Below are 14546 nucleotides of genomic sequence, written 5' to 3'. Positions count from 1 at the left end.
ACTTCAATTTGCTTTATCTAATGCTGTTCATAATGGAGGTTTTGAAAGAGCTCTTTCAGAGAATTCTACCTGTCTTTATTAAGGAAGACAGTAGTTTAATACCTTTACCTTTGAAGAATGTATTGCTGTAAAGTATCATTGAAAATAATTGCTTTGTATTATTTGCCATGTAAATGTTTCCTACTAAGCAACTTTACAGGTACTCCTTGATCATAATTGGAGCCAGAACTTCTATTACTAAGCAATGTGGTTATAAAGTGAGTCCTGCTGATTTTATTATCTTTTTGCCATGTTCATTAAGCGAATCGTGATTGTTAAGCAAATCTGGCTTCTGACTTTGCTTTATCAGACTTAGGAAAATTGTAAATGGTGATCACATGACCCAAGAATTCTGCAACTGTCATAATTATATACCTGTTGCCAAGCAACCAAATTTTGATAGGATCACAGGGATGCTGCAACAGTTATAAGTCACTTTTTTCAGTGCCTTCATAACTTTAAATGGTAGTTAAATGAATGGCTCTATTTGAGGAATACCTGTAGCTTAGTTTTCTTCAATTTAATGTTTGAATGCTAAATCTCAGTTTAGCGTGTATAAGTACCTTTGGAAGAACAGTTATCTTTCTAATTATGCCTAGATGTCTGCAAATCTAATGTAAATAAGGTTTGGGGTGAGAATGCATTTAAAATGGTTGGAATTTGATGTATTAAGAAATGCTTTAAAATTTATGCTATAGAAAAGATTACCTATGTCTTGTGCCGCTTTTCTAGTGAAAACTAAAATGCATGTTCCTACCTGAGTGTAAAATGTACTAGGAGTCTTGTTTGGGTTTTAGAGTTGTATGCAGCTTTTGACATTAACATGAAATGCAATTTATAGTCTGGATGCTAGATCAGGGAAAAGGTTGAAGATACATAATAATGTTGATCTGTTCCTATCATAAAGCAGATTAAGTCAAACATACAATTATCAAAATATTTTAGGATAAGTTATTTTCTTTAAATCAGAGGTCCACAACTGCATGGGTGTGTGTACATGCACAGCTTCACTTGCATATGCACACTCAGCTGCCGCTCGCGCGGAACCATCCCCCCTCTCTTCCACTCCCCCCCCCGCCCCGGCCTGCTAAACCGGGAAAGGTTGGGGCCATTGCTTTAAATACATTCTTCAATGTAGCTTTGTCAGCTGTTTTCCCCAATGTCCAGTTATGACAGTTAAGAGTAATGATGGCCATCTGAAGCAAATTGAGATACTGGTAGTGGTTAAGGTATTGACCTAGTTCTCCTCCCACTTAAGCATGAAAAATCGGCTGGGTGATTTTGGACCAGTCACTCTTAATAATTCCCAAGATGATTGTAGGGGAAATAGGAAGGAATACAGGTAGTCCTTAAACAAACATGAGTGAACTCCGAATTCTGATTATAAGTCGTGGTTGTAAGTTGAGTTATTAACTTGATTCTATGACTTATGATGATCATTAAGCAAGTCATATGGTTGTAGGTTTGAATCCAGCTTGTCCAGTAGGCTTTTTTGTTAGAAGATAGCCAAAAAAAATATAACAAAATGCAAATCCCATGACCAATGGATGCTCTAACCAGTCATAAATGTGAGCTCATTGCCAAATGTCCAAATTGTAGCATGTGATTGCATTTTTGACTATGGCATTTATGCTTTGTTTTGCTGCTTATCCCTTGATAGCCACCAGATTGTCAGGCTCGTCTTTCACAGATTTAATTTTTCAAGAAGAGAAATGGATACATTGCAAAATAATGCACAAAACCCCTCTAGCATCATCTTTATTTATGAAAATGTTTCTGTTTCCCCTCAGACTGAGGAATTCTTAGAAAATAAAATGGCATATAAATGGAATTTGATATTTGAATGATGAACCTAATGTTTTATTCTAGCACAAACGAACATCTTGAGGTGTGAAAGTAATAAGAATTATTGTTTTGTGCCATCCAAAGTCACCTCAGAGGAGATGAGCAGCTGTATAAATTTGATTTATAAATAAATACTGTTTATATACATTAATATAGCTATATGATTTAGTTGGTTTTGGCTTTACAAGAAGTGTGAACCTCAGCCAAATTGACAAATCACAATTAAACAATGTCTGAATTAGTAATTAGGAAAATTGTACCTGCCCCATTTCTCTAAATTCCAACATTTTAAAGCACCAGAAGCTATACCCCAAAGTTGGCATTTATGTGCTAAATCTAAATTAAATCTTTTGTAACATATTCCCAAACAAGGAGTGTATGTCCAACGGGAGCCCTCTTCAACTTGGTTGAAGCTTGAATCTCCTTCCTAAAAAAAAACCACTTTGATTTTGTTTTGTTTTTTAAATAGGTACCTCCTTTCCTTCACAATTCTTTCCTGCCAAATTCAAGGAGGCAGCCTTCCCCTTTTACTTTGATATTTGATAATAAGGGGTGGGGGTGGGGGGTTAGACACTACAGATCTCATTGGCTGCCTAAAAGGAGATCTAGAATCTCAGCCAAAAATTCCAAAAGTGATTCTTTCTGGAAGAAGAGCAGCTTTTTAGAATCGCGCTTCTCCAGGCGGCGCGCAAACAAGCGCCCCGGCTTGGTTTATAACAGTTTGACCCAATACCTGACATGAACAAATGGGGCTGAGAGTTGTCTGCAGTCTCTACCGCTAAACACTTGGGCTGCTTAGCGCTATTAACTTGCGGCGCTGCCCCTTTGCCACATAAGCACTTTTAACGATAGCTGCTGCCCTCGGTCGACTTTCGTTAGAGCAGCACGCTTGAATCAACAGCTTTTGAAAGCTTGGGGGGAAACTACAAGACCCAGAATCCACTAGGGCTTACACAAGGAGAGAAGTAACTTGCTTCTTCCTAACAAATCTTTCTCAAGCTTATGAAGATTCTATTTATTTTCAGGGAACAAGAAAAAAAGGAGTTTTTTTACCCGATTTAAACTGAGTCAGGTCTAATTAAGGGGGGAGGGAAAGTGGAAAGTATTAGGGTGGCGTCTGTAATTCACCTCAAAGAGGATTTTGATGCTTGATCTTGCTTTTTCATTTCGCTCCGGGGGGTGGGGGGGTAGGGTAAGCGGTTTGCAACCCTCTGTAGCAGGGGTCTTCAAACTTGACAGCTTTAAGACTTGTGGACTTCAACTCCCAGAATTCCTCCTCCAGTCATGGTAGCTCAGGAATTCTGGGAGTTGAAGTCCACAAGTCTTAAACTTGCCAAGTTGGAAGACTCTTGCTCTGTAGGATTATTAGAGGAATAAAAGCCTAAATTCTAGAGCTGGATAACAAATCCAAACGGAAGTTGGCTCCAAGGGATTTCATGGGCATGCCGCTTAGCGACATGACGGAAGAGTTCACCGTTGCCGTCATCCAGAGAAACTTTTGTTTTTCTTAAATTACTCAATCCAAATATTACCCTGAGATTTCTTGGTTGTCTCCTATCCGCATACCAATTAGACGCGACCCTTCTTCTCTTTCCCACATCAAAACCTGAACCTGAAAAAACAATCAAATCCGACGCAAAGCAGCCTGCCAGTTCTCTAGTACTTTTTAAAATCAAGTGTTGCAGACAAAAGCAGAAAACTACATCCTCTTCTGTTTTACTATGGTTGGTCAGAATACATAATATTATATGGTTTAACTTCAGATCTTAGCTTTTATTTTCCAAGAACACCAAAGAAGCCTTTAAAAAAATATAGAGCAAATGAATCACTTTGTATTTAAAAGGACATTGTTTAGACTGCAGGGGTCTCCAACCTTGGCAACTTTAAGACTTGTGGACTTCAACTCCCAGAATTCCTCAACCAGTCTTAAAGTTGCTAAGGTTGGAGACCCCTGGTTTAGAGTAGTAAATCGAGCTCCTGTCAGCAAACAGAATCCTTCCCGAACCACAGCAAAGTCTCCTCTGTCCAGCCCAGGGCGATTCCCAAAACCAAGAATGTTCTTCCGCCCGGTGTACAGCACCTGGAAGCCACGTCCTCTGCCGGCGAAGGTAATATGGAAGTGTGCTGGCAATGCACGTTGGGAAACGTAGGACTTTAGGAAGCACGTGGCAGAAGATTGTGTATAGGGCAAGATGAAAGAAAGATCTCTGGAGGGAATGGAGCATGCTGGGAAGTATAGTTTTTTATTATTATTATTTCTGAGGAAGCCGTGGGACACTGACAGACGGCAACGTGTTCTTGGCAGCTACCCTGGAGCATGCTGGGTGTGGTAGTCATCCGGGGGGCGATCCGTGCGATAATGCAAACTCTTCAAAAGCCGGCCGCTAACTGGAACCACGGCATGCGTGGTGCTAGGCGGCGCTATAAATAGCTGCCAAGGCCATGGCTCCTCCTCTTTCTCCCTCTCTCTCCCCTTGTAGTGCCGTCACTTCCTTCCCGGCCGGAGCTGGCCCCGCTCATTCTCTTTAGTGTTTGCCCTGTGTCTGCTGCCGCTGCGACTCGCTCGCTTCCCTCCCCTTCCCCGGACCCCCCTTTCCTGGGAGCTACCAATGGACTGAGCCGCCCGATAGCCCGCCGTCAACACGAGCCGGCCCGGGAGCCGCAGCCCAGACCAACATCAGGTGAGGGGGGAAAGAGAGAAAAGAAGAGGAGAGGGAGGGAGGGGGCGCGCGACTGGGGGATGTGGGAGGGAGAGGCCTCGGCCGGGCCTGCGCCCAGGTTGGGGCCTAGCGGGACGGCCAGCCTTGGGCCACCGACGGGGAGCGGGTGGTGGGAGAAGCTCGGGCTGCTCTGAGGGGGCGTCAGTGGCAGAGGCGATCCTGTGCTGCCGGCAGGTGGAAGACGCGAGGTTGACTGACAGGCGCTCCTTTTCCTCCCCTCGCTGGAAGGAGCTAAAGGGGAGAATCCGCGGGAGATGCCTTCGGGGATAGCGGCTCGTGGCTTCTCGCTTCGGGCTCCTTCCCTGCCTTTTCCTCTTCCTCTCGCGGTCCCCCGAGGTGGGGGAAACCCAGCGCCGCCGCTGTGAGAAAAGAGGCCCGTGGACTGCGGGAGGTAGCGCAACTCTCTCCTCGGCATCCTAATTGTTCGGTTTGGGTTAGAAACCCCATCCTTGGGAGAAGCAAAACGAGGCCCTGTTGTAACTTTATGCGCAGCCCCGTAACTCGTTTCTCTTGCACTATATACTCTATGTACTATAGGATTTTTTTTTCCCTAGAGCTGTGCAGCGTTTTTATCTTTATGTGCGATGTAGTTGGCTGTTTTTTTTGACGATTGCCAGATTTCTTGACCTATTCGGCACAGGATAGAGAGGCTTCCTCTGCAGAATAGCTGCTCTAGTGTCTGTCTTCCCTTGGCACTGCAGCAATTGCAAAGTAGAAACTATTACTTGTCCTTAAACAAATGGAAGGGGTTACTTCCAGTGGAGAGTTGAATTTAGATTCTGTTCTACTCAAGTCACCGTTTTTCTTGGATTCAGATCCTGGAGTTTGTTCTGCAACCTAGGGTCTGAAAGCTAGCTGGCAGGGGTTTTATTCCTTTTTTTAAAAAAAAAAAAGGCTTTGTGTGCTTTCATTTGACATGCTGTAAGGTATTCAGCTCCTCCTAATGGAAATAAAATGTTTAAAGGTCTCCAAACTTGGTAACTTTAAGACTTGTGGACTTCAACTCCCAGAATTCAGCTATGTGGCTGGAGAATTCTGGGAGTTGAAGTCCACAAGTCTTAAAAAGTTGCCAAGTTTGGGGACCCCTGTTCTAGATGCTGTAGTTTTCCCTCACTTTTAAGTTTCACTTTAGGAGAACTAAATCCAGAGCCACTTTTAAAAATTGAGCAGGCTTTTGTAAGTGCATCTCTTGCTTTGGTTTTCATAGGGTGGGTTGAGCTTTGGCCACACTTGGAGAAGAAGAACAAATCAGCAAGCTTTAATTAGTTAGTTTTCCATTCATTGATTTCTGTAGGCTTAATAAGCATTCCAAAGGATAACTTTGCAACAGGTACAGTTAAGTGTTCCAGTAGTAAAAATTCCATTGCAACTTGAAGATAGGAAGACCTTTGTCTTACCTGAACGCTTCTTCTCAGCATGCTGATGGAGAATCCAGGAAACAGTCCCTGGGCGGAAAGGCATGTTTCCTACCCACATGTGGATTCTCCAATCGATGTGCTGGAGAATCTGGAAATACTTTATTTGTTCTTGGGGAATAATCAATCTAGTCAACTAACATTTAAATAATTTGGAGTTTGGTAGGCTGGGGAATTAGAAAAACTTCAAAACAGCAGAGGCAAGCCTTTTCCACATCACACCAAAAAAGCTACACGTGTCTTCATAAGTCAGGCCCAGTTCAAATTATGATTTTACTGTCAGTACTATTTTTAACTTTTTGCATTGCCCTGACATGACAAACTATCTTCTACCAGTACTGAAGTGCGTATAACTAAGACAGCACAAATTTGACCAAAACTTGTATAAACTACTTTGTAGTCAAGAGGCCATAATCCAAGTGTCTTGAATGGCGTTGCATTTTGAAAAACTGATCAGATTTTGAACATCATTAACAATATTCCAATCTTCTGCTAACCTGCCAGATTCCACTATTTTGTGACTGGTAGTTAAATAAAGCAATCAATATTTTGTTTTTTTTGCTGCAGACACTTAATAATTACAATTACTAATGTATGAATCTGGTTCAGTTTTGTCGTTGTAAGCTGTCCAGATTCTTTGGTTTGGGGTAGTATGTAAATGGAAATATTTCAGTTTTGGATAGGTTTGAACTACACTGGACCTCATTATACCAAATTAAGCTATTAATTTAATAACCTAGGAAAATATGAAATCCTAGGCACTTTATATGGAATATAAGTTATATTGAACTTCATATGTGTATACTTGGGTTATGAAAATTAACATTAATGAACTTCCCTAAAGTAAATATACAATATTCTGGAATTATGAAGTTACATTGTTTAGATTTAGCAAAAGCTGATTAGAAGTAGTTTGTATATCACTTGATTAAACCACATGAATAATTGCTTACTGTATGAACTGTCTCTGTTGAAGAGTGCTGTAATTGATAAAGACTTATCTTAATGCATCCATTATGTTGTAAGTAGCCACTTCTTAAGCTCTTCACTTTTTTCTGTTTTCACAAGCCCTAATTGTAAACTCTTTTTAGTTCTTGATTTAGGATTCTTATGTTTTGGAGTAGCAGTTTTGGATGTCATGAAAAATATAGTATTTGCTTGGCTATTAGAAAAGAGCAAAGCGGGACTAAACAGGTTTGATGCACTTGCACATAATTTGATAGTATGCCAGTTGAAACAAAAAATATGAACCTACTTATAAAACACATGAGAATATAATAGTGTTCAGGAAAGATTCTATAAATTAAAGTCAATGTGTGAATAATAGTCATTCTTAATAAACAGAACTATTTTTCTGTTACTTGAGAAAATTAAGTAGATTACTAACTAAACTCATAAGAAACAAAGTGAAATAGCATATCTGCTAGATATTTCTATTTCTAATGAGGATGATAGTATGAGACAGGTGCACATTTCCTTTTCATGAGTTAATGCATATGTAATATGCCATACTTTCACTTGTTGTTGCAGCCCTTCTTGGAGTATTAGATCCCATTAATTGTTCTGCATCTCAGTTCAAATCTCTTACTTTAAATTTATGCTTAATATATTTGCCAAATGTATGCCATGCGTGCAAATTCATTGGAAGAAATCAATGATGCTAGGAATGGTTAGTGGAACAAGAAGAAGAGGGAAGCAAAGAAAGCATTGGCTTGATAACATAACTGATGCAAAGATGAACATCCAACAATTGAAAGAAGCAGAGTAGCATGGAGAGCATTTACCTATAAAGTTGCCATGAATCAGACATAACTGAATGGTTGAAACAACAAAACCTGAGCTGTATTGATTTTCCTAGTTGCAAAAGTATCATTGTTCTTTACTTTGGCCCTTGAAATATCCAGAAATGTTTTCTGTCTATGCAGATGTTGGTATTAAATAATGCAACTCAATAAAAAAATTACTTAAAATGCTAACACTCTTTGATATAAGTCATGGAATTGGCAATGCCCCTAACTAGACTTCCTTTGCTACTTTTGAATTGGCCATTCAAATTGCTTTGATTTCTAAGTGTATATGTGTACTTTCTGTCTAGACTAGAGAGGATAAAATAAGACAGTTGAGGTTACTTTTTACAGCCATAGAATGTCATTCATCAAATATTTGACCACATACACATGCTGAAATGAATGGGAGTACATCAAAAATATTTATGTTTTCATTCATTTCACTTCTTTAAAATGACCATATTCATTTCTGCGCTTTAAACAAAGAAGACTTCTGTAGTATCTGAAAGTATGCTCTTACTTGCAACAAGAACTTGGCAAAACCACATGTAATGAAATGGCTGTAGATCATATCTGCAGAGGGGAAAGGGCCCCATGATCCATTAACAATAATAGTTGCCTGTGAGGGAATAGCTAGTGCACAAGTCAGATGTTTGATTGTGCTGCGATGACAGCATTGGTACAGCCAGGAGATGCTCCTTTTGGTGCAGTGGCAGATCTTTTCTTGGGGCAGTGATATTTTATGGTGATGAACTGAAGTTTTTAAAAACACCAATGGGCTCTGTGTTATTCAGGCCTATTTTAGATAGTCATTGTTTAAAGAGTTATTAAACATTATAGAACTTCCTTGTAGTTTGTCTTTGTGAAGAAAGTATAGGTTGGGTTCAGAGGACTGCCTGAGAAATAGAGTAGGTGGAAGATTATTCCTGCATTTATTTTCTCTGCTATTCCCCCAGTGCTTGAATCATCAGGTAACTTTTTTGTCATTGGGGAAAGGAGAGTAAAACGAAGAGAAGAAAGCACTGGAGATAGGATGGAATCATTTTATGAACAGTCAGGAATGGATTGAAGAAGATTACATTGCTGTTTTTGTCAAATGATGTCTCTGTAATTGCAACTTGATGTGTTCATCAAATCACTTTTTTTAATGGAATTGCTAATTATTGTAGTCTTTTATATCTTAGTGCTATTTTCTAATTATATTTCAATGTATTTCCTCCTCAAGTATTTTAATTACTTTGTCACTGTCATTATATATTTACACTTTATTGTGACTTGTTGCTGCCTCTTCATAAAACTTTTTATCACAGTCTGTCGTACTATAATATATTTAATGGCTTACGTTTTCTAATATCTATAATACTGCATAATCAAGGTATTTGAATTTGGTTTAGTTTACTTCTCATACTGTTCAGAAATTCAGCAAGCAAAGTTCTGACCAGTTTTCTCCATCTTCATCAACACACTACATACATTAAAATGAAAGCATACTAATACAATTATATTTTATATAGTAATAACAATATGCATTAGCTTTAAGGGGTTATTGGCTAAATTATTTTAGTCAGTGGATGTCTGAATCCACTTCTTTTATCTTACAGAACAATAAACATATTACAATGAAAGAGTAGTTGTTTGATGTGAGGATCTACCTATTTCCTTGTGTGATAAGTAATCTATTCATGAGCTAACTGATCATTAGTTTAGAAGGCCATTTACTAAGCAAGACAAATGTAAAATTTGTGTGTTGAGAAATTAGCAACATTTGAGCAAGTACACTCTCAGCTGGGTAAAATAACCTATCATGCATAGTTAAATGTTACAAAAATGCTTTTATTGTATATGAACTATTAATGTATACACTATTAATGTGTTAATGTATTAAAAAAGCAGGGATCTTCATAGCAATTGTATAGAACCATTGTAAAAGGCAAGTCAGTTTTCCTTTAAGTAACTATAACAGGCAGGGTTGTTCATAGTTATATGTATGAGTTATATAACTCACGTTATACATTGTGGTATATTTCAATTTTGACACAGAAGGAATCTACATCACAGATGCATTGGCTAGTCTACTGCTGCACATTTAAGTCATATACCTATTCCTACACATGTTGCTTATTGCTTACCCTTCCAACATATTTTACCCAGCCTTAGTTAAATAAAAATTGAAGCATAAGAAATCAGAACACAATTCTTACAAGAGTAGATAGGAAGCTGTAGAACTCAAATCAAAGTTTTCTATCCTAATTTCAGAAGAAATAAAATCTGTGGATATTAAAGAATAATATGAACTTTCGAGATCATTGTGTCTAAATGCTGATTTATGCAGGATTAAAAATGAAATTTATAATTAATATTAAGAAGATACAATTGATAAGGCAAAGCTGCCAAAAGCAAAAGCAAATCAAGTATATTTGCATGGGATATTTTTGCATGGGATTTGCATGGGATATAAAAACAAAATACTGTGTTCTCTTTTTTAAAAATAGCTCCCTAATCCCAAAGAACAGGCATCAGATATTAAATAACTCTCAAAAATATCATATAATTGAATATGTCTTTGGAAGTATAATGGCTTATTTCAGTTAATATCTGGAAACAAATTAATATTTTATGAAATTGTACATTTTTCCATTGTTCCAGCTAATGCTAATAAATAAGGTAATGTAAATACTGTGAAATGTTATTCTAAAGTAAAATGCCCTATGCTAAATAAATTAGTATGAAAATCATATAGAGCATATTTGTAACTGTCCTTTTCCTTTTAATATAGGCAATTTCCATCATATAAATATTCTCCTTGGAACTAACATCAAAAGTAAACTGTCCCAGGAACACCAAAAGGTATGGGAAACTTGTATTTGGCGTATACTAACTCTGCATATTAAATCCTTGCCAGTTCTAATAATTAAATACTGGTCAAAAGATAGTGTCACAATTTGGTTTGCTCTCTCAGTTGCGAAACTGATTCCCTGTCTGCAGAGTCGTCAGTGACACATGATTCTTTATTTATCACTCTATCCTTTTTTTGAAACACATATCTTGTTCTTAGATTTCTTTACAAGCTGCTCTAGTTTGTATATTTACAGAGGTGCTTAAAAGTTTGTGAACTATTTTACATGTTCACTGTTTCTGTATAAATGATAATCTGTTGTCTACATACTGGAAGTCCTAAATATAGATACAGGTAGTCCTTGAATTATGACCACAGTTGAGCCTTGAATTTTGGTCATGAGTCGTTGTGCTTGTAAGTTAAATCACCATGTGAGTGGACTCAATTTTATGACCATTTCTATGATGGTTATTAACTGAGTACCAAGTTTGTGAAGCAAATCACATGGTGGCTAAGTGAATCATGTAATCACATAGTCATAAATTTGAATCTAGTTTAATGGTTGTTTTTGCTAGAAAGCAGCAAAAATGTCACAAAACATACCATTGCAGCAGTCATAATTTCAATGATAGGTTGTAGGTAACTTTTTTTTAATCCATTATAAGTTTGGAAGGTCGTTAAGTGACCAGTTGTAAATCGACGCCTGCCTGGAAGGAGATCTTAGTTAAATAATGAGTCAAAAACATACTTGATTGTTGTGTGCTTTCTCCTTCCAATTCCCTTTGAGTTGCTTTATTGATAACATGGGTGGTAAATGTATATGCCATGTATATCATTGTCATTCAGCATGTTCCTGATCGTGCTGTCATGAACACTTGACATTCGCAGATGCAAGAGCTTAATTCTTTACATACTACCCTAGGGTTCTTTGGGACCCCCCAGCGTATTACATGCCTTGCTCTTGGTGTGATCATGGTTGGTTTTACTCTCCTATGGAGAGTAAAAATGGCATTAAATTGTCTTCATTTGTACATGATCTGCTTGACCTTTGCTTGATTTGAACTGGAAGAGTCCAAATTCTTTGGAAATAGTTTTGCAATACTTTCCAACTTGGTGAGCGCATCTCTTTTTCTTCAGAAATCTCCTTTGTTCAAGCCATACATATCTGAGTGGTAAAAAATAAAATTTGATAGTGAATACCAGAATACTGTTCTCTAAATAAGATGGGACCCCCACACAGCCACACATCTGATTGTCATTCCATTGATTTATTGCAGCAACTGGCACTAATTTCCAAATGACTTTGTAATCCTAGAGATTCACATTTGTTTGCCATTTAAAATATGTAGCTTTGGATCATTTTCCTCAATAAATCAATGAACAAGTGTAACGTTTTGTTTAACTGAATTCTGTATCTAGTTTTAGTACTTGTATGGAGAGTAGATCATATTTTAAGTAACGTTTATGCAGATATATTGAAAATTCTAAATGATCCACAAATTTCTAAGTACCACTGTATTTATGTACTCATTATCTCTTCTCTCAGGTTTTGTTTTTTTTTTGCTTTTCACATTCTTGTCAGCTTAGTTGCATTTTGAATCTTGGACTTTCTGCTTTTTATGGAAATACTGCTTGGGAATAGCTATGGTGGGCAAGAACACAATTCTATTTTCTTTTTGAAATCTAAGGGTTAGTTTTGCTTGCCAGTTACAGTACGTTCATTTAGGAGTTCCATAACTCTCATTCATAGACCATTGAAATGCCGGACAAAATCTGTGTGAAATGTTTGTTTGTTTTTTAAATTTATATGGGAAGGCCAAATATAGAGGCAAGAACAAACATATACTTTAAGGATATATTGTTGATAGTGATCTTGGAATTGTGAAATTGATGTGAGCCTTCAGCAAAGATTCTGTTTTTATCTTTTGATATATCCAGGTGACTCAGTGTTTCTAATGTGCCACTGAGTCATTCTAAACAGATTGTTTGATAGAAAACATTGAATATTTGTCAAGATGATGGAATGCATATACGTTTTCTGAAAAGGACATTCTAGAGTATTGCACTTCCATACTCATTTTGTAGAAGATTCAATTAGTGTAATTCATTCAGTTAAAAAAACAGCTATAGATTGTAGTGCTAGTTCATGACAACTTTGGTCTTTCTTATGCAAGAACACTTACTATTTGTAGATTTATTTCAATTAAAATGGAAAATACTATTTATAGTATTTATAGTATAGTATTTATAGTACTAAATATGACTTGGTCATTTCTTTCTTTCTTTCTGTGAGTCAGAAATTGGCTCCACTATGTGGAGATTTATGATGGAAGTCAAGGAAGAGTTACTTTGATGTTGTTTTGTCAATTTTTAGAAGTGATTTCCCTAGTCTATTATAACATCTTTTATGTTGTTCATAATACTTTTCCTCCAAAACCATACAGTACAGACATTACTAATGAACTATCAAGTTTTGCCAACCTTTCTGCACCTAGAAAGCAGGAGAAGGCAAGAAAGAGTCAGGTACTGAAACTAACCTCCTTTTGGCCTCTCCTGACCATCAGTACAGTTCTAAAATGTTCTATGTAATATAGATTAGAGTAATTTGTAGAGCTTTACAATATATTATAAATAAACTCGAATGGTTTCTATTTCTGTCTCTTTATACTGCCTGAATGGTGGAATATTCTGAACATTTCAAATATAGATTATAAAGAACAGCCATTAATCAGTCTAATCTAATTAAGACTACCCTAGTATACTCAGTTCCTATATATACTCAGTGAAATACAATCTTAAAGTAGTCTTAAAAGCCAGGAGATTGGGGGCATTTTTATGGATGCAAACTGAATCTATGTCGGCACAGATCTATAAGTCCCCAGGTTATCTTAGTCCACATAGGTCTTTAAAGGTGGTGTCTACCTCTTTCAATTGGACCTGAAACAGACTGGTAGCAAATGTAGCACCAAAGCATAGGTGAATTATAAACAAATTTATTATCCCAAATTAACAGACAAGCCATCCCATTTTGGACTAGTTAAAGCTTTTGAAAAAGAACTACATCTACAGTGTGCCACATTAACCTATATGTAAGGTGAGAAGGGCATGACTCACTATTACCAGGCCATCCTGACCCCATAAAGTCCACAATTGGCACATCAGAAAAAAATGGCAAAGGCATCCTGGCACAGAAGCTTTACATTCAGGATAATCTCATTTGGGGAGATGAAACAGGGATTGGACCACGTGGATCACTGACAAAAGCAACATTGATTCAGTAATTTCATCTGAGTTTGTTTACCCATCCAGACCTAGCATGTTGGAGCCCATTACAGGTAGTCCTCGGCTTATGACCACAATTAGGACCAGAGTTTCTTTTGCTAAGCAATGCAGCCATTAAGTGAGTTGTGCCTAATTTTATGACCTTTTTTGCCATGATCATTAAGCTAATCACAGTCATTAATGGGTCCAGCTTTGCCATTGTCTTTGCTTTTCTGAAGCGCCCAGGAAGGTTGTAGGTGATGATCATGTGTCCCTAGGAATATGCAATCATTGTTAATACATGCCAGTTGCCAATCATCTGAATTTTGATCATGTGACTACGGGGACACTGCAGTGGACACAAGTGCAAGAACCTGTCGCAAGTCGCTTTTTTCCAGCACTGTCCTTACTTTGAATAGTAAAATGAATGGTCCTAAGTTAAGGATCATCAGTATATTATCTGTCATATAGGTGGCATTTTTAATATATATCATGGGGAGATGTGCAGTTTAAAGTAGAGTTACAAAACATTTGATATTCACATGAGACATTTCATAATATATTTCAGCCCTTGGAGGCCAGTTTTAGTGGTAAAAAAGCAAAGTTAAAGTTGAACTGTGTGTCTAATCTTGCTTCAGTGACT

The 14546-nt window shown here is 37.5% G+C and overlaps 1 protein-coding gene across 12 annotated transcripts in view; it reads left to right on the top strand.

Moving 5' to 3' along the window:
* Window positions 1–4402: 4402 nt before the first annotated feature.
* STAU1 (staufen double-stranded RNA binding protein 1) overlaps window positions 4403–14546 on the top strand; it is a 42643-nt gene continuing 32499 nt past the window's right edge. For 8 of the 12 annotated variants that reach the window (XM_026697508.2, XM_087929014.1, XM_026697507.2 and 5 more), the window contains exons 1-2: window positions 4403–4565; window positions 10583–10653. The gene's annotated coding sequence lies outside the window, so the exon portion shown is untranslated. Of the gene's footprint in view, window positions 4566–4611; window positions 4996–10582; window positions 10654–14546 lie in introns of those variants that run through there. The other 4 variants (XM_087929010.1, XM_087929013.1, XM_087929007.1 and 1 more) reach the window with 4 other exon arrangements.

This window comes from Pseudonaja textilis, chromosome 3 (genome assembly GCF_049901715.1).
Source record: "Pseudonaja textilis isolate UNSWEBS1 chromosome 3, rPseTex1.2, whole genome shotgun sequence".
Lineage (NCBI taxonomy): Eukaryota > Metazoa > Chordata > Lepidosauria > Squamata > Elapidae > Pseudonaja > Pseudonaja textilis.
This window is presented reverse-complemented; position numbering and strand designations above follow the sequence as displayed.